At 36.3% G+C, this 20,798-nt stretch overlaps 1 protein-coding gene and 1 long non-coding RNA gene across 5 annotated transcripts in view; both read left to right on the top strand.

Annotated features, from left to right (window-relative positions):
- LOC101887148 (hormonally up-regulated neu tumor-associated kinase homolog A) overlaps window positions 1-20,798 on the top strand; it is a 227,935-nt gene that overhangs the window by 87,580 nt on the left and 119,557 nt on the right. The gene's annotated exons all lie outside the window — the stretch shown is intronic.
- Window positions 8,291-19,723, top strand: LOC147838247 (uncharacterized). The gene is made up of 2 exons (XR_015523753.1): window positions 8,291-10,289; window positions 19,317-19,723. It is a non-coding gene; the product is annotated as an uncharacterized LOC147838247 (long non-coding RNA).

Genomic DNA, 20,798 nt, shown 5'->3' with positions numbered 1-20,798 from the left:
GTGTGTGTGTGTGTGTGTGTGTGTGTGTGTACACTGTAAAACCCAACAGTCAACTTTATTAAATGAAATGAGTGTAGTTATACTGAAATATACTGAAAATATACTGAAAGTTAATTCTACTCATGTGAAAAGAGTTTTGAACTCAGTGTTGAAGGTAATGAGTTAATTAAATACCTCATTACTTCAACTTAAATGGAGTAAGTTCACAGTACTCAAATAGATTCGTTATTTAACTTTAATGGTTTGTTGCAATCGGTTTCCTCAAATGATTTGAGTTGGCTTAACTTATTGCGTTTACAGTACTCAGTTGGTTTGAGTTCTCGTCATTTATTGGGTTTTACTGTGCTCAAATTGGTTTATTTACTCAAATGGATTAAGTTCACAGGACGTAGGTGGGTGTCGCTCTGCCTTTGTTTAATTTCTTCTGTTCAGTCTGTCAGACGAACATTATAAACGCTGAATAAGGTAAAGTACACTTCTAATTTCAATCAACCATGTTATTCATGTTTAATACTGTAAAGCTAATTCCTTTAAAGCACAACAAAGAGCTCTATAAATAAATCTGTCATGCTTTAACAGCTGTGCAGAATTGTAGAGCTTATGCAAACATTCACATTGCTATGATGACATGCTTCATTAACTGCGGTTGTCTTGCTGATATTATATTATCTGTGTTCATTTTATTATATGGAGAAGAAACACATATGTATATATTAGTCCAAACATCGCACATGTATATGGATGTTCGCTAATAATATACCACTGGAAACATATTTTTGAATGAAAGAATGAAAAGAACTTTGCTCTGTGTATATATTTGAATAAATCAGTAGAAAGAGAAAAGCAGGATCAGCAAGGGACTAGGAAGTGACAATCAAATTCAGTTTGCAGTTGCACTATATTTTCTGTATATTTTACCACAAGGCTAGACGCACATTATGTCTTTTTTTTCTTTTTCTTTCTTTTTTTTAAGCCAAGTAAAATCTGTCAGGTTACTCCTTCATGTTAATACATATTCCTAACAGAGCGACCTGTCACTCATGACCTGGCCTTTACCCTTTGACCTCGGGGCTTACCATGTGGTGTCAGCACTGTCTCGCTGTTTCTTCACTTGGGTTGAACACCCACAGACACACACACTCCTAAAGAGCTATGTTTCATGTTTTTAACACGTTGGTTTCGTGAGCATTCACTTCTAAACATTGCTGACGCTGCCTTTTCAACTGGTTTGAGGAACTGAAGTGTGCTAAGACTCTCTGATGTGTTCTGCACGTGTGTATTTTAAGGCATTCCTCTCCTCTTTAGATTAAATTAGCCGCTCCAGCCATGCAGGGTCTGGGTAGTTAAAACGCTAAGTTTGGTTGAGGGCGTCTAAAAACTGCCTGATTGTAAATATCTTCCACCACAGTGCTCAGATCTGCTGTAATGACACGACGTATGTGGTAACAATGCAGCGCAAGCCTCGCAATCTGTCATTACGCTTTATAAAGGACCCAAACATGTGGCTCTTTATGGACGAACCTCAAACGTCCACTTTGTTGGCACTGGACGTATAGACAAGCATATGTGTGCATAAATATATATAGATGCATAGACAGTGTTTGTAGATTATTGCAGTCTCTTTCTGAATAAAATCTTCACGAAAAATGTAGTTAGGAATGTAGCCTCATAAAGGTAATATAATGTATTTTCTGTACGCATAATTATGTGGACATTTACCACAAACTCAGACTATTTCTTGATCTACAAAGAGTGGTGTATAACATGTGTATAGTGCATTACACATAACCAGCATGACAAAAGTAATACTCTGAATTAGATAAGTTGCCTCTAATACTAACACATAATGTTGTATAATAGTATTAGTATATATTTAGTAGGTATTGTTTTATTAGAAAGTACTATATGTAATACATTAATTAATATTAAATCAAAAAGTACTGCTCAATAAATAAATATACAGACAAACTAATCTTTAATGAATGAAGTATTTTCATAAAAAAACTAGTTACTAATCAATAGGTAACAGGATTTAATGAATAATTAGCATTATTTGTTCTCACAACTGCCATCTGAAAATAAATACTAGTATCTAATGAATAAGTGTTAGTATCTACTAAACCAAACTAATAATTAATGAATAAGTACTTTTAAATATTAAATAAATAAGTACTAGTGTCTAAGGAATACTCACTAGTATCTATTTAACAGGTACAAGTATAGCATATAATTATAAATACTGGTATATAATTAATAGATTTAACTCATGAATAATGGAAGGATTTTAAGCTCATTGCGAATGTATGCTTCAGCCTACATTTTTGTGAAATCCCCCCAAAACATACTTGAACATATATATTTGACTGCAGTTTCTAGATAAAATGAATGCTGCGGGGCAGTGATGCCAATGTCTTTTGTTCTTTTTCACACTAAGGGTGTACTCACACTAGGCACTAGGGTTGCATGGTTTACCTGTACTATGGTACAGTTTTATTGTGATAATATGGTTTCAAAATACTGGCGGTGCCACTGTAGTTTGTTAACTGCAGTATCGTCATTAACGGTCTATCTACAGTACATAAGGTTGCATGTGGAAAAGTCACTAAAATGCATACACGTTTGTGCAAAAATAGACCATTTTATTTGAATAGTCTGTGGAGACCTTTAATGTTGCAAATCTGTGTAGAATTCATGTCTTTTATGGTAGCCTATTGCACATTTTCTGACATTTCAGTTTGAACGCACATCAAAATCAGTTAATTTCTGTTCCTCTCTGACTCACAAAGTGACATTTTGAATTACCTTGGATTCTTACCTGATAAGACAAAAAAAATCAATAGTTGAAAAACCCAAAAGACCAAAAGGAAACATTGAAAACAATTTGACAACTTCATATAACCTCATTTTGGTTATAAATTTATTTTTATTTTTATTTTATTTTTTTTACTAATTATGTTCGGTGTAATTTGTATATTTTAATGTATTTTTTGTTGGTCATTATCTACAAAATAATGATGTGCAAATGCTTTTTTTCAATAATAAGTGAATTATGAACTCAATTATGAATTCAATTCAGCCTATAATAACAATAATACAATAAAGTATTTCTAGCACTTTTCTTTATTTCATAGATTTGAGTTATGAATTACAGTATCACAATACTACATGGTATCACGATACTTTAGTGTAGTTTTGTAAGGTGAATTAATGGTATCGTCACAACCCTTATCAGGCATGGTTGCCTTGAACCGTGCCCGGGTGTGAATTTTCATGAAAGTCAGTGAGGGGGTTGCATCTTTAATAAACTATAACAGTTCTCATTCATAGTAAAGTAAGAATGATAAATAAATCCGTATGAAAAAAGTGACGTCACATCTTCAGTTTCGCGCTCACATCTAAATAACTTGAGCTTTATTTGAATCACCTTGTGCATCAGTGAATACATTAAAATCCATGTACTTACATCCACATTCATATTTATCTGCTTGTTTGTCACACTGTAGTTTTTGACTGTTTGGTACCATCTTGTGAATGAATTATACGTAGGTTAGTCTATGCTTTGCTTAATCTGATTTTGTTTGTCTCAGCTTTGTGTTTGTCACTGTTTGGTGACATCTTGTCACTGAATAATACAAAAGTTAGTGTATACTTCATCAGCTGTTTTCCATTCTGTCAGCTTCACTTTTTCCACATTTTTTTATGTTACAGTTATTTTATGTTACTTATTCCAAAATAAATTTAATTCATTTATTTCCTCAAAATTCTACACTCAATACCCCATAATGACAATGTGAAAAAAAAGATTTTTTGATATTGTTGCAAATTTATTAAAAATAAAAAACCTGAAAAGTCATGTACATAAGTATTCACAGCCTTTGCTCAATACTTTGTTGATGCACCTTTGGCAGCAATTACAGCCTCAAGTCTTTTTGAATATGATGCCACAAGCTTGGCACACCTGTCTTTGGGAATTTTTGCCCATTCCTCTTTGCAGCACCTCTCAAGCTCTTTCAGGTTGGATGAGAAGCGATGGTGTACAGCCATTTTCAGATCTCTCCAGAGATGTTCAGTAGGATTTAGGTCTGGACTCTGGCTGGGCCACTCAAGGACATTCATCGAGTTGTTGTGAAGCCACTCCATTGAAACTTTGGCAATGTGCTTTGGGTAATTGTCCTGCTGGAAGATGAATCGTCGCCCCAGTCTGAGGTCAAGAGCAGTCCGGAGCAGGTTTTCATTCAGGATGTCTCTGTACATTGCTGCATTCATCTTTCCTTCTATCCTAACTAGTTTTGTACTGTAGGGATGGTATTAAACTGGTGATGAGCGGTGCCTGGTTTTCTCCAAGCGTAATGCCTGGCATTCAGTCCTGGTTTTTTGTTTTTAATAAATTTGGGGTTTTGTGTATAGAACTTTAAGGAAATAAATAAAGAAAGAGTGAAGTGCTGTGAATACTTTTCAGATGCACTGTATATGGTGTGCATATATATATATATATATATATATATATATATATATATATATATATATATATATATATATATATATATATATATATATATATATATAAAGCATGTCAACTTCGCTAACAAAAAAGACATCCCTGGACTTTCAATTTGTTTTTGTTGTTTTAGTAATTTGTCAACTACTCAACGAATCCCCCTAAGGACTCAAAAGGAGCAAAACCTCTGGGTTGTAAGACATTAGGAAGTTTCTGGAGAGCTGTGAAAGAGTGGGAGAGCGAATGTGCCCTGGTGATAAGAAGGGGCAGGAGAATGAGAGACAGTGGGCTGTGTGATTTGTGGCCAGTAATAAAGGTGCTGCTTGTGCTCTGTTGTTTTAGTGTGATTGAGCTGAGCTGCTCAAACTCCCATTACAGGAATGCACAACTCATGCTTTATCTTCAATGCACTGAGTCTCGCTGCTCTGAGATGAGTCTTTATAGAAAGAGCAGAATAGCAACAGGTAACTGGGTATTGGGTCAGGTGGAAATGAAGTTTGGGTTGTGTTTAGGCATACAAACTCACACGCTGACATGAGGTCAAACACAGGCCACACACCACGAGCGAGATGCTTGTTAACACGTCTGCCTGCGGAGATGAGTGTCAGAGGCATAGAAATAAACACAGACTGCAAATGTCCACTCCAGCAGACCAAAACCTGCAGCATTTTTATTTGTACAGTTTTTTAGTTTTATCATTGTCTGTTCATGATTTGACAGGTAATTAAAACCATATTTGATTTTCTATTTATTTATTTATTTATTTATTTATTTATTTATTTATTTATTTATTTATTTATTTATTTATTATTTTTATAATCTCTAAGCATTCTTAATTATTAAGATATTTAAATTATTTCCACTTAAGTATCTTAAATTTTGTTTTTTCTTTCTTTTACTTTAAATTGTTATTTAAGAAAGTTAATTTATTCGGTAATAACTACACACTATAAATCATTTATTAAGCATTTGCAAATACTTAATTCATAAGCATTAACTCTACATTAACATATGTTAGTAAGCAGTTTATAACTGCAGATACAAATGCTCCATTCTTGACTTACACTGTAAAAACCAATTAGTTAAGGTAACTTCAACAATTTGAGGTAACCGATTGCAACAAACCATTTGAGTTAAAAAAACTAATCTATAAAAGTACCGTAAACTTACTCCGTTTATTTGAAGTAATTAGATATTTAATTAACTCATTACCTTTAACACTGAGTGCAAAACTCTTTTCACATGAGTAGAATTAACTTTTAGTAAATTGAGTTAACTACACACATTTCATTTGATAAATTTGACTGCTGGGTTTTACAGTATAAGCACATATATAATGTGCTTATTGTATTTTCATACTTTATTATTTTTTCATTGCTAAATTAAGTATTGCATCATTTAGAAACCAGTTATTTGACAGTAATGGATAGTTATTAAATATTATTCAGAATGCATAAGCAAATGATTAATAAGCTATTCAAATTAACATTTATTTATCTGATTATTCAGTCATATATTAATAGTTAATTTAAATAGTTTATTATTCATTTACTTATGAATTCTGAATAATGCTTTATAAATCCCTGTATAAATGACAATTGAAGGCTCAGTTATATTCCAAACAAGAAAAAAATATATTATTATTATTTTCTATTCATTTTAAGATACAAAAATAAAACTGTATCAAACGAAAATTAAATCTTTGTAATCTTAGCTAAAATATAATTACTGGACAGTTTATACTCCGCTAAATAACATTGAAATGTTGCATCATAATATACTGTTAAATTATTATATTGCTGTTGTTTTATCCAACTTTGTTGTATTTTGACACTCCTGTTATTCAGCAATGTTTAAACTTTACAGTAATTTTACTTTTTAGATAAGATTGCAAAGTATTGTTCATTTGATATTGAGCCTTTAATTGTCATTTATAAGAGGTTTATGAAGCATGAATATTCCTCACTTTAGATTAGGTCTCAAAACTGGATGAAGTTGAGTTAATAAAGCATTTATTAACATACAAATTAACTATTAGTTTATGTCTGAATAATAAGACATATAAATGTTGATTTGAATAATTTATCAATCATTTACTAAATCATTCTGAATGATCTTAAAAAACCCAACTACTCTTAAATACAAATGATTTGTAAATAATGCAATACTTCATTTAGTAATTAAAAAATAATCCATAGGAAAGTATAGCGTTATTAAGCACATTATATATGTGCTCATAAGTCAAGAATAGCGCATTTGTTTCTGCAGTTATAAACTGCTTACTAACATCTGTTAGAGTTAACGCTTAACAAATAATGAATTCACTATTTGCTAATTCTTAATAGATGATTCATAGTGTGTAGTTACTATATAGTGTTACCAAATTATTCTTAAAACCAGAAATAACACAATTAAATTGAATAAATGAATAAAAAAAAGTTTTTGTTGTGTTTTCTTTTTTTTGGAAAATCGTTAATTCAGTTCATAAGTGTATTCATTATTTAAAATGAATAAAAAACAAATAACCACTGACAAGTTTATGTATCTTAAAATATTATAGAAATACAGCATACAAATAATAATTTTTGAACAAAGTTAATCTATTTTGTTCATATATAAACTGTTACACTTATAGATATTTTAGCTAGTATCTTGTGTAAATCATGGTATAAATGTTTTCATCTAATTTCTTGGCTAAAAGTATATATAAAAACTAAATAAATAAATAAAAGACATACTAAAAAACACATTATGTACACAATTATTTAAAAAGGCGTATAACTTTTTTGTTTTGACCCATATACATTGAACATATAAATCTTATTTATATTAAAGAAGCTGCCATCCAAACCAATGTGACTTGGATTTGCGAGTGTTCTAGCGGTAAGTCTGCATGTATGCTGTCCCAGAGGTGAAATGGTCTAAGAAGTCAGTATTTTGTGTGTGTGTAAGATGTGTGATGAAGCGGTCTCTTGTGGAGACTTGCGTTGTGGATCATTGAGCGTGTGATGGAAGGTGTTCATGAGGAATTTACATTAGCACTGAGAGAAAATAAACTTAGCACATAGTACACGCACACACAATATAGGAAAAAGAAGAGAGAAAGACAGAAATGGAGAGCAAGAAAAGGAAACAGAGCAGAAAAGAAAAAAGGCAGTATTATAAAAATAATTAATGCATGAGTGAATTTGAGGTAACTTGCTCAGTGCTTTTTTTTAAATGAATAACAATGTGTTTTGCAGATTAGATGTTTTGTTTTTCATCGCATTTACCATCTTTAATCTTTTCTTTATACGCCATGAATGCATTTTGCACAATGCATTTTTCCAATGTTGACCACAAAGACTCATTGAAACATCACCGCCTGTATATTTATGGAAATGGAATGGAAAAATATCTTTGATGCAAATATGCATTTACATGTGCGCTTGTGCATAGGTTTTTTGTGTGTGCGTGAATGTGTTAAACTCAGGGTTTTGTGGTCGAGTCTGTAATTGTGTGTCGTTGAACAAACAGTCTCAGTGTTAACTCTCTCCACCATATTTCCACTCCACTTGCATCAGCAGGTCTCAACCTTTGAGACACATGTTGCATTTTATTTCAATTAGACGGTCAGAATTCCCCCATTGCAGCGCTGCTCCTCTAGGCTTCAGCAGTTGCCCATGGCAGTGGATATTGGCCGTGCCACCGGTGATGGGTTATTGGGCGTTGCGGATCTCCATGCTACATTTGCAGTGCTGGAGCCAGTGAGAGGGGAAGGAGGTCGTCATGGGAACCAAGCACGCTCAGTTTGACCAGACTGCTGACTGAAAGATGCTCACTATGGCAAGCCAACTTTAACATGTCACGCTTAAAAAGTGCTTCTGTCTATGTACATGGTACATATTTTTAGCCCTGGTGCTTGTTCTTTCGGTAATAACCTTTTAAAAGAAACAAGCACTAGTACTTAATCATTCATTGCTATTAATTGCTCACTAAATACTAGGGATGTGACAAATCCCGTATGGCGAGATCTTGTGAGATTAAATCGTAATGAGATTTCTCATCAAGTTTAAAAAGTTGTCCTGTGAGTTGTGATGTTATGATGGAGCATGAGGGAGAAATTAGCACTGAAGATTGGAGGCAGGATTAAATTTGAACCATAAATCAAGTGCTTTGCACACACCTGGCAACCTGTGCTGGCCTCAGTTTTGCGCGCGTCGATGCTTGGGTTGCGGGTGTGATGTAACTGTTTTTTTTTCACTAGAGTTGCAATACAGCCGTTTCCAACAGAGGCTACCACTGCTGCCACACATCAATCACTGCTCATAACTAGGGCCAGACAGAATCTGCAATCAGTTTTTGCTCTTTCTGCAAATTATTTTTAAAAAATCTGTTGATTTTTGCGGAATTTGGGAGTATCGCAACTAAAAACTTAATATATGAAATAAAAATTAATACCTTTTTAACTTCTATTAAATGGTTAGAAAGCAAATCCAATTAGATCCACTGAGGTAAACAAAGCAAATCTCTCATATAATAGATCTACTAAAAGACAGAAAATATTACTTTATGAAGTGTATTGTAAGTAAATCAAATGAAAATTTTCATATTAGTTAATAATATTACTGAAATTAATTTAAACTGAATAAATATAAATTTACATACATTTATTCAAATAAATAAATAGACTCAATGATAGGCTAGAAATCTGTGAATTTCTGTGAGCGCAGATTCCATGTGGGCCTACTCATAACCATGCCATGGAATAGCACTTTAGGTATATGCTGAAAGTCATAGTCGACATAAACTCAAATTGATTTAAGACGTGAAGTATTTCTATTTCAGTCGCATTTTTGCTTTTTTACCATCGCGTATGGCTTTTGGCCCCATTTTGAGACAGGATAAGCCACACACAAAGCTGTTTGACACTATTTTCTACACCGAGTCAGTAAAGGACCACATACAACACAATAAACTCCTGGAGGCTCGTCATCATCACTAAACACACGTTTAGGTTTTAATGGAGTTTGATACCGCACATCGAATAAATCCCAATAATTCACAAAAGGCATGAATGAAATCTTAATGAAAGTGAAACTGCTAAAATTACATGAATTATTTAAGTTAAATTTATGGAAAGGAGTTTATTATGTGAAATTTTGCAGGGGAGAAGCCAGTCGGTAAAGTTTAGCTATATATTTTGCAGTGTTTGCATGTCTTTTATTGCATAGAATACATTAGATTATCAGTAAAATAACGTTCATTACAAGTTGATTTAAAAAAGCATCTAATGTAAATAGTTTTACATTTCGTGATTTTATTTTTTCCGTTGAATAAAATACTATTTTCAATTAAAATATTTCATCATTGAAGATTTCTTAAAAATTGTGTAAAATTCTTGTCTCGTCTTGTGAACCTAATCTTGTGTGCGGCTCGTTTTGTTGAGTAAGCTTTTCGTCACACCCCTACTAAATAGAATAGCACAAGTTCTCTGATGCACTTTTAAAAACATCAATGAATCTAATACACTTCAATTTAGCTGGTTTCCATGTGAAATCTGGCTTTGCAGAGGAACCAATACAGACTGCTGTAAAGGAAGCTGGATTTGAGTGGTATAAAATAAAATAGATTGATAAATACTCACTAGCACAAAAACAAATACAGGGAGTAGTACATTTCAAAAATTAAATGTTAAAACGGCTTGCCACACCCTTGTAGACCTCTGTGATTCAGTAAATTGAAACACTCATGGGCAGCTTTCTGCTAATGCTAACAACTACCATCTTTGGCACAAACATAAATGTATGATGTAACCCAGATTACTGAAGAGTTATATTTGTACATTTATAAAATAATATAAATGATCAGGGGATAAAACAACATACAACTGTGGATTCATTGTTCTAAAATATTCTTAATAAGAAATAAATTGTTTAAAAATAATAATGTGAAATATTCACATGTTATTGGTTTAGCCAATCAGTGATGTGTGGGAGGGATTTGCGCTTGCTGACGCAGTGGGAAGAGATCGCCAGACTGTGGAGGAAGAGAGAGTGAGATCGCTAGATTTGATGATTTAAACTGTGAAATTAGATTATAACTTTGAAACTAGTTTGAGAAACTTACAAAAAGCTTTCATAGAGAAGTATTTGAAGAGGATTCAGTCGTTAAATTGTTCCTGTGACGATCGATGGGAAAATTGCATCATTGTGTTGTTGAGGAGTGAATATATGGACATGGTGAGTTTAATTACTTTGTAAACACTCTGAATTTAATGTTAAATGACGAACAAACACAGTTTGTAGAGAAACAAGAGTTTATTTTGCTGTTGTGTGATATATACTGTATTTAGTTGTCTCCACGTGTTATTATTTCCCTTCACGTGTATGTTCACATGCATATCGCCTTGTATACATGCCTAAAAAAAAGAGATACAGGTTAATTGTAATGATTATAATGTTATTTGCTTGTATGTGGAAATACTTACCTGATATAATGATATCATTGACTAAATGTAGTCATGCTTTTGGCCTTTTGTACAGGTCAGGTTTTTTTCTTTGGTGTTTTTGATTGAAGACTGATTTACATTGATGGCGGGCCAACCTATTCGGACACTAGAAAAGGAAATTGGAAATTCACCCTACTGAACCAGGAGAGTACTTTAATACTTTTTATTTTTCCAGCTCAAGGTAAAAGACTGTTTTTTTCCGTTTCTGGATAGAGACTGTTCGTGTTTTTTCCCTGAGAACTGATTAAGAAAAAAGACTAATACCAGCGCACGGACACTTGGAAATCAAACTATTTTCCTTTTGAAGTGAAATGAGAAATACTGAGTTTGTTGATTCTGAACTAGTGGTTTTCTTTACATTTTCAATGTAATTTCAATTGAACTTTATTTTGTTTTATTGTGTTTTAATTGTTTTATTGTATTTTGTAAATTTTATTTTGGGGAAAGATCTGCAGAAAAATATATCTATAAACATTTCAAATACTTACCTATATAGTGGTTTCTGTCATTTTTCAGCAAATGCTCATTACCTCCAGTAGTCGAATCCTAGGCTTCTGATGTCCAGATTGATTTGATAGTGTAACCTGTTACATAAAATTGGCGAGCCAGCCAGGAGGTGGTGCTGTATTGCTGAGAACTGACAGGTGATTAAAATACTATTGGTGTTTGGAATAATCATTTCACTGTTAAAATGGATGTAGTTATGCAAGAAGGTATCAAAATCCCAAATGCTATTATAATTAGTGGGGAAACTGAGACAGCAGATGATGAAGAATTTCTGAAAATCTTGCAAAAACACGGTTCTATTGTTAGATCGGTTAAAATTCAAGACCCTGAATCTGAGTTTAATCAGGATGTGATTATTGAATTTGACAGTGGCAGTGCTTTACAGTCTTTAGAGCCCCTGTTGCCATATACTTACCAGTTGACTAGTGATCCAAATATCACTTACTTAGTGAGATCCTTATCCAGTGTGTACACTCAACAGTTAGGGGGTAGTGCTACCAAATCATACCTAAAGGGATTGAAAGAAATCGCAAAACTTAGTGGGGCAAATTTTGAAGCAATGTTGAGTGAAATGCTAACAGAAATGAGTGCTGTAGTTCTTCCTGCAAGCTCTGTATCTGAAGCTCCTGACAAACCCCCTATTACACCATCTGGTCAAGAGCCAACTAGTGGCAAAACATCTCCAGTTATGGCTCAGCCTAGCAACGAAGGAAACCAGGAAATGCATCAAACTGCTGCTCATGTCGCTGATTCTCCAGTTCTTACTTCCCCCACAATACTTAACCCAGAAGTACAGAGGTTGGTTGTTGAACATGTGGTGAGGAGTGGAGAAGGTGTTGCCCAGGCACACATACCCATGCGACTCAGACTGTTTTCTGGTAGGAAACCTCGCCCTGCTAATGAGACAGATTATGACACATGGCGTTCTAGTGTCGATCTCGTTTTGAAGGATCCTGCAATATCTGATCTTCATGGTTCAAGAAAGATTCTAGATAGCCTTTTGCCCCCAGCTGCTGATGTCATTAAACAACTGAGCGCTGACGCTGCTCCATCAGCTTACCTGCAGTTGCTAGATTCTGCCTTTGGTACAGTCGAAGATGGTGATGAACTTTTCGCTAAATTCATGAATACCTTGCAGGATGCAGGAGAAAAACCTTCGGCCTACCTGTATAGGCTTCAGGCAGCCTTGAACATAGCCATCAAGCGGGGTGGTGTGTTGGCCAGTGAAGCAGACCGACACCTTTTGAAACAATTTTGTCGGGGCTGCTGGGATGATGGTTTAATAGCTGACCTGCGATTGGCACAAAAACGAGATGATCCTCCTACTTTTGCGCAGCTATTATTGATGTTACGAACCGAGGAAGATAAACATACTGCAAAAACCATTCGTATGAAGCAACATCTAGGTAGTTCCAAGCAGCGTGCACTGATGAACACCCAAAGGATCTGGGTATGCGATGAACCTAAGCAAAGTACAGATTGCAATGTGTTGTCATTAGCAACAGAAGCTAAAGAGCTTAAAAAACAGATAGCCACTCTACAGAGCCAATTAGCTAAACTCGCTACTAAATCTGAGGCCCCAAAGAAACTGGCATCACAAACCGTAGATCAGAAAGACAAAAAATCAACCAAGCCAAGTGTTGAATCTACAATGCCTATGCATTATAAACAAACTGACAAACCCAGGCCATGGTACTGTTTTCAATGTGGGGAAGATGGCCACATTGCCTCCTCCTGTGATTCAGAGCCCAACCCAGCACTTGTGGCTGAAAAGCGTAAACTTCTGAGGGAGAAACAGTCCCAGTGGGAATCTCAAAACAATATGGCAAAGGCTGCTTTAAACCAGAGCCAGTTCCTGTTGCGGGACAGCCAGGGACTGAAACATTAAAGTGTCCCCCTAAAACTAAAGCTTCTATGCAAAGCCATAGTTCGAAAATAAAAGATGGCAAATTACCCAGAGGGTTGGTTGGTGAAAGATGCATTGCACAAGTCACTATTTTAGGGCAGAAATGTAACTGTTTGATCGACACAGGCTCCCAAGTTACCACTATTCCCTTATCCTTTTATGACCAACACCTTTCAGAAACCCCCATCAACTCCATTTCTAATTTGTTGGAAGTTGAAGGTGCGAATGGCCTTTCTGTGCCCTACATTGGGTACATAGAACTGAATATAACTTTTCCTGCAGAGTTTATTGGGACAAGTGTTGAATTACCTACTGTCGCTTTGGTGGTTCCAGAGCCAGAGTCTTGCACCATGCCTTTAATTATTATAGGGACAAATACTTTGGACACCCTTTATGATGAACACTTAAAAACGAGTTCTATGACCTTCCAGCCTTCCTTGTTTGGCTACAGAACTGTCCTGAATACCATCAGATTGCGGCACAAACATAATGCTGGTGCTCTTGGTCAAATAAGGTTGAGGAGTAAGGTACCAGAAGTCATGGCGGCTGGCCAAACTGTCGTTTTAGAGGGCATTGCCCATATGCATGGCTTTCCAACTGATAAATGGATTGTTGTGGAACACCCCTCCATATCTTTCTTACCCGGTGGAATTGTGGTGAAAAATTGCTTACTTACTCTCCCTTCTAGACGATATAGCCATCTTCCTGTGGTTCTCACAAATGAGACTGATCACAATATCACTATCCCACAGAGGTGTGTCATTGCAGAGATCCATGCTTTGGAGTCAGTGCTTTCTTCTGACAACGCTATACCTAAACAGGGATTCCAAAGTGATGACCCCAAAGTAATCAAAGAAGAAGAGTTCATTTTAAATTTTGGTGATTCTCCATTATCACAGGAATGGAAGGATCGAATCACAAAGAAACTTCGTGAGATGCCAGAAGTCTTTGCTCAACATGATCTGGATTTTGGACATACACAAAAAATGAAACATTGCATCAAATTACATGATGAATCCCCGTTCAAACACCGCGCTAGACCAATTCATCCACGTGATATTGGGGCTGTAAGAAAACACCTTCAGGAACTTCTTTTAAGTGGAGTCATACGCGAATCAGAATCCCCTTTTTCTTCGCCAATTGTTGTAGTCAGAAAGAAAAATGGAGATGTACGACTCTGCATCGATTATCGGAAGTTAAATCTTCAAACAATCAAGGACGCATATGCTTTGCCGAACCTTGATGAGACATTTTCAGCTTTAAATGGATCCAAGTGGTTCACTGTACTAGACTTAAAATCTGGCTACTATCAGATTGAAGTTGCAGAGGAAGACAAACCGAAAACGGCCTTTGTGTGTCCCCTGGGGTTTTGGGAATTTAATCGTATGCCCCAGGGGGTAACCAACGCCCCAAGCACTTTCCAAAGGCTAATGGAAAAGTGTATGGGTGACATTAACCTGAAAGAAGTGCTAGTGTTTTTGGATGATTTGATTGTCTTTTCTGCATCCCTTGAGGAACACGAGAGACGTTTGCTACAAGTTCTTGCTCGTCTGAAGGAGTATGGGCTAAAACTTTCACCAGAAAAGTGCCGTTTTTTCCAGACCTCTGTTAGATACTTGGGTCATGTAGTATCCGAGCAAGGCGTGGCAACAGACCCTGAAAAGATTGAGGCTATAAAGACCTGGCCTTGTCCAAGGAACCTTAAGGAGTTAAGGTCATTTTTAGGCTTTTCAGGCTACTACCGTAGGTTTATTAAAGACTACTCACAAATAGCAAAGCCCTTAAATGAACTGACTTCTGGTTATCCACCCTTGAAGAAGAGTTGTAAGAAAGCTGAAAAGGAATATCAATACCATGATCCAAAAGAGCCTTTTGGCGGACGTTGGACAGCTACTTGCCAGAGAGCATTTGAAATCCTAATTGAAAAGCTTTCTACTGCTCCCGTCTTGGGATTTGCGGACCCCAAACTTCCTTATGTTGTTCACACTGATGCTAGCACCACAGGATTGGGAGCTGCATTATATCAAGAGCAAAATGGGAAGCAACGTGTTATTGCATTTGCTAGTAGAGGCTTGTCGTATAGCGAGGCCCGATACCCGGCCCATAAACTCGAGTTCCTTGCCCTTAAATGGGCTGTAACGGAGAAATTTCATGATTATCTTTATGGCGGCACATTTACTGTCATAACAGATAGCAATCCATTGACATACCTTCTGACGACAGCTAAATTGGATGCTACCAGCTACCGATGGCTTGCTGCACTTTCAACATTCTCATTTCGGCTGCAGTACCGGGCTGGTAAACAAAATGTTGATGCAGACAGTTTGTCTAGGCGACCACATGAATCATTGCCAGAAGACCAGTTATCGGTAAAGGAGTTTGAAAGGATCAATAAGTTCGTGGAGTATCATACCATGGATACTGAGAATCAACAGAATACTGATAGAGATATAATCCGAGCTATTTGTGAGAAGCATTCTGTCCAACAAAGTGATGATTCTGGTGTCACTCTAGTTGAGTCTTTGGCAATCCATCCTGATGCTGTGCCGGAATGTTTCGAACAAGAGGATAGTCTAAACGGATTAGCTGCTTTACCTCTCCTTATGAAGGAAGACTTGGCTGAACGGCAGAGATGTGATCCTGTCATCCGTGAAGTAGTGATGTGCATGGAATCTGGTGAAAAACCTCTGCCTGCATTACGACTAGAATATCCAGATCTTCCATTTTACTTACGAGAATGGGACCGTCTTGAGTTGATAGATGGAGTTCTGTACAGACGACGACGAGAAGGAGACTCTGTCAATTTCCAACTGGTTTTGCCAGAGGATCTTAGAAGTTTTGCTTTGAACAGTCTACACGATCAAATGGGTCATATGGGAACAGAAAGGACGCTAGATTTGGTCCGTTCTAGGTTCTATTGGCCAAGGATGGGAACTGAAGTGGAGCACAAAATTAAGACTTGTAGTCGTTGCGTACGTAGGAAATCCTTGCCGCAGAAAAGTGCGCCCTTAGTAAACATTCAAGCCACAAGACCCTTACAACTTGTTTGCATGGATTTTCTTTCTCTTGAACCAGATAAGAGCAATACTCGTGATATCTTGGTTATTACCGATTTCTTTACGAAGTATGCAGTGGCCATACCAACGCCGAATCAGAAAGCAAGAACTGTTGCAAAGTGCCTATGGGATCAGTTCATTGTGCATTATGGTTTCCCTGAGCGGTTACATAGTGACCAAGGACCAGATTTCGAATCTCATACCATCAAGGAACTTTGTGCAATTGCGGGAATCCAAAAGATTAGAACAACACCATATCATCCTCGAGGAAATCCTGTGGAACGGTTTAACCGGACTTTGTTAAATATGCTCGGAACGTTGGAAGAAAAGGACAAAAGTCATTGGAAGGATTTTGTCAAACCCTTGGTACATGCATATAATTGTACTAAACACGAGTCTACAGGATTTTCTCCATATGAGTTGATGTTTGGCCGTCAACCACGGTTGCCGCTTGATCTTGCTTTTGGATTGCCATGTAAAGACTGTAAACAAGTGTCTCATTCACAGTATGTTCAAAGTCTTAAATCTCATCTAAAGGAAAGTTATGAGGTTGCTTCACAAAATGCACGGAGGATTGCTGAAAAGAACAAAATCCGGTATGATAAACATGTAACTAATTCTTCTTTGGAAGTCGGAGATCGTGTTCTAGTAAGGAATGTACGCATCCGTGGAAAGCATAAGCTAGCTGACCGATGGGAATCTGAAATCTATGTTGTTGTGAAACAAGCTGCTAACTTACCAGTTTACACTGTCCGGCCAGAAACAAAAGATGGTCCACTTCGTACTCTTCATAGAGATCTTTTGCTTCCCTGTGGATTCTTACCTGCTTCCAAGATCCCAGATCCAGTTGTGAGTAAACCTAATGTAAGACATAATACTCAGAAGAATCCTGATTCACAGATCCTTGACAGTTCAGTTTCTGTTCCTGAGATGGATAATGACATTCCTGAAATGATGTGTGGAGCTTATCCAATTGATGAGACAAGATTTACTACGGTTCACCAAGTGCTTAGGCCGAATGTCTCTGATGAGGTCCCTCATAACCCTGAGGTTATTCATTCACGCTCAGCGGACAAAGTAGCTCAGAGTGATCAAAGTAGTGACTTACCTGCGGATGTTCCAGAGCAAGCTCTACCTACTGAAAATATAAGAGAACACTTACCTGTTGGTGTTCCAACAGACTCCTTACCTGATGTCTCGGAGATCACTGAGTCAAGTCCAATTCCTGATGCAAAGTCAGTTAATGATCAAGAAAATTCTCAAGAGGAATGTAGTGGACAGACCCAGACCTCTGACGAGGAGGGGAATGATCTTTTAGAAGACCTACCCAGACGATCAACTAGACAAAGAAAGGGTCCTAAAATGCTTACCTATCCACAGCTTGGAAACCCTTTAATGCACGTAGTGCATTCCTTTTTCCAAGGCTTAAACACTGTTTTGCTTAATGCATTGGATAATAGTGAAAGTCTGAATGATTTACCTGGGAAATCCTCCATACAGGATGTATAATATGTTAAGTTATTCTAAACTGTCACGAGACGTGCACAGTTAAGTGGGGGAGGATGTAACCCAGATTACTGAAGAGTTATATTTGTACATTTATAAAATAATATAAATGATCAGGGGATAAAACAACATACAACTGTGGATTCATTGTTCTAAAATATTCTTAATAAGAAATAAATTGTTTAAAAATAATAATGTGAAATATTCACATGTTATTGGTTTAGCCAATCAGTGATGTGTGGGAGGGATTTGCGCTTGCTGACGCAGTGGGAAGAGATCGCCAGACTGTGGAGGAAGAGAGAGTGAGATCGCTAGATTTGATGATTTAAACTGTGAAATTAGATTATAACTTTGAAACTAGTTTGAGAAACTTACAAAAAGCTTTCATAGAGAAGTATTTGAAGAGGATTCAGTCGTTAAATTGTTCCTGTGACGATCGATGGGAAAATTGCATCATTGTGTTGTTGAGGAGTGAATATATGGACATGGTGAGTTTAATTACTTTGTAAACACTCTGAATTTAATGTTAAATGACGAACAAACACAGTTTGTAGAGAAACAAGAGTTTATTTTGCTGTTGTGTGATATATACTGTATTTAGTTGTCTCCACGTGTTATTATTTCCCTTCACGTGTATGTTCACATGCATATCGCCTTGTATACATGCCTAAAAAAAAGAGATACAGGTTAATTGTAATGATTATAATGTTATTTGCTTGTATGTGGAAATACTTACCTGATATAATGATATCATTGACTAAATGTAGTCATGCTTTTGGCCTTTTGTACAGGTCAGGTTTTTTTCTTTGGTGTTTTTGATTGAAGACTGATTTACATTGATGGCGGGCCAACCTATTCGGACACTAGAAAAGGAAATTGGAAATTCACCCTACTGAACCAGGAGAGTACTTTAATACTTTTTATTTTTCCAGCTCAAGGTAAAAGACTGTTTTTTTCCGTTTCTGGATAGAGACTGTTCGTGTTTTTTCCCTGAGAACTGATTAAGAAAAAAGACTAATACCAGCGCACGGACACTTGGAAATCAAACTATTTTCCTTTTGAAGTGAAATGAGAAATACTGAGTTTGTTGATTCTGAACTAGTGGTTTTCTTTACATTTTCAATGTAATTTCAATTGAACTTTATTTTGTTTTATTGTGTTTTAATTGTTTTATTGTATTTTGTAAATTTTATTTTGGGGAAAGATCTGCAGAAAAATATATCTATAAACATTTCAAATACTTACCTATATAGTGGTTTCTGTCATTTTTCAGCAAATGCTCATTACCTCCAGTAGTCGAATCCTAGGCTTCTGATGTCCAGATTGATTTGATAGTGTAACCTGTTACAATAGCCACTTCTTTTTGCAGACCCAGTCTTGATTTTTCAACACCTAACATGTTTTGCAGTGCCGTAATGGGATTTTGATGAGATTCTGTGGTTGTTGTTGAGTTCAGCTACTGGCCTTAACGGTATACGTTTATTCAGGCAGATACTCAGGCGCTAGTCTCCAATGCTAACATCTAAGTGTCAGCTGTGGATATTTTGTTTGTGTTTGATAAATTAGCAGGAAAGTTTGAGGTTTGACCAATTCTGTGCAAGTCTTGTGTTTTTGTTTCCAGTGGAACATTTGAAGCTGTTGACTCCACTAGTGTAATGCTGATCTGAAGACCCAATGAACAAACTGCATTAAAAGAACCAAACCGCTTCATGCATTAGTTGACGTGTTTGGGGTTTAATAAAAGTGTGAGGGAATTTAAACTTGCTTTCACATTCTTTGTTGGATTAAATTCAATGTCAGATCACACATACTGTACTGAACATCTCAGAAATTATTCAAATAAATTCTAAAAATTCAGTTGTGAATGTTAACTATTTAAGTTTTTTTTTTTTCGGTTTAAGTGTCCTGTTTTGTATAGTTAACTGAATGTGTTTAGCTACCAACTGCTAGGAATGTTTCTTAGGCCCTGTTTACACCTGGTTTACTTTAGAATTATTTTGGTTGATCAAGTCATGAGTAAATGAAAATTTATGTTTATAACGATGACAAGCTTTAGACATTTTTACTTGATATTGGCTGATTTATACTTCTGCTTCGAGTGATCTGCGTGACGCACAGCGCATGAATGTCGTGCATTTATACTTCTGCCTGCTATTTGTGTTGTTCTGCAATAACATTTCAGAAACACTCACTGGCAGTAAGTGTCGATTTCGTCGTGGGTGTTTTTTTTTTCTGAACACTACAAATAGCTAAAACTCATTCATTCAGAGGCGGAAACAGGAGGACATGCAACACCTTTAACCATAAGGTAAACAAAAAACAAAAGTTTCCATCTGGAGCTCCTTCATGGGACTTAACACTTGTAAACAAACTCCATCGAGCTCGCAGCTCTCGGAACCATTGATGCTCGTCATTGCTAACTAGCCGACAAATCACAGAGCTTGTGCCGTATGTCGTTGCGACATGTAGTTACTAAGCGGCAACCTCCCGCTCTCCCTCGTGAAGCTAATACGGAAGTAACTTAAACTGCAACTCATCGAAATTCCGCTAGTCCTGGCTCCATAATAGAGCAAACTTCTTTTGAGCCCAATGTTAAAATGGCCCATTTTAAAGCTAAAAAAAGGTGTTTACAGCCTGGTACAAATAACGATTTTGGTTCATATAGCTAATATTACTCTTCATGACCACTGTGATATATATGAGGGGGCAACATGGTGGCTCAGTGGTTAGCACTGTTGCCTCACAGCCAGAAGTTCGTTGGTTTGAGTTCCAGCTGAGTCAGATGGCATTACCGAGTGGAGTTTGCATGTTTTCGCCGTGTTGGCATGGGTTTCC

Source organism: Danio rerio, chromosome 23, assembly GCF_052040795.2.
Source record: "Danio rerio strain M-AB ecotype USA chromosome 23, GRCz13ab, whole genome shotgun sequence".
Taxonomy (NCBI): domain Eukaryota; kingdom Metazoa; phylum Chordata; class Actinopteri; order Cypriniformes; family Danionidae; genus Danio; species Danio rerio.
Note: the sequence above shows the minus strand (reverse complement) of the source record. Positions and strands in the feature narration are given on the sequence as shown.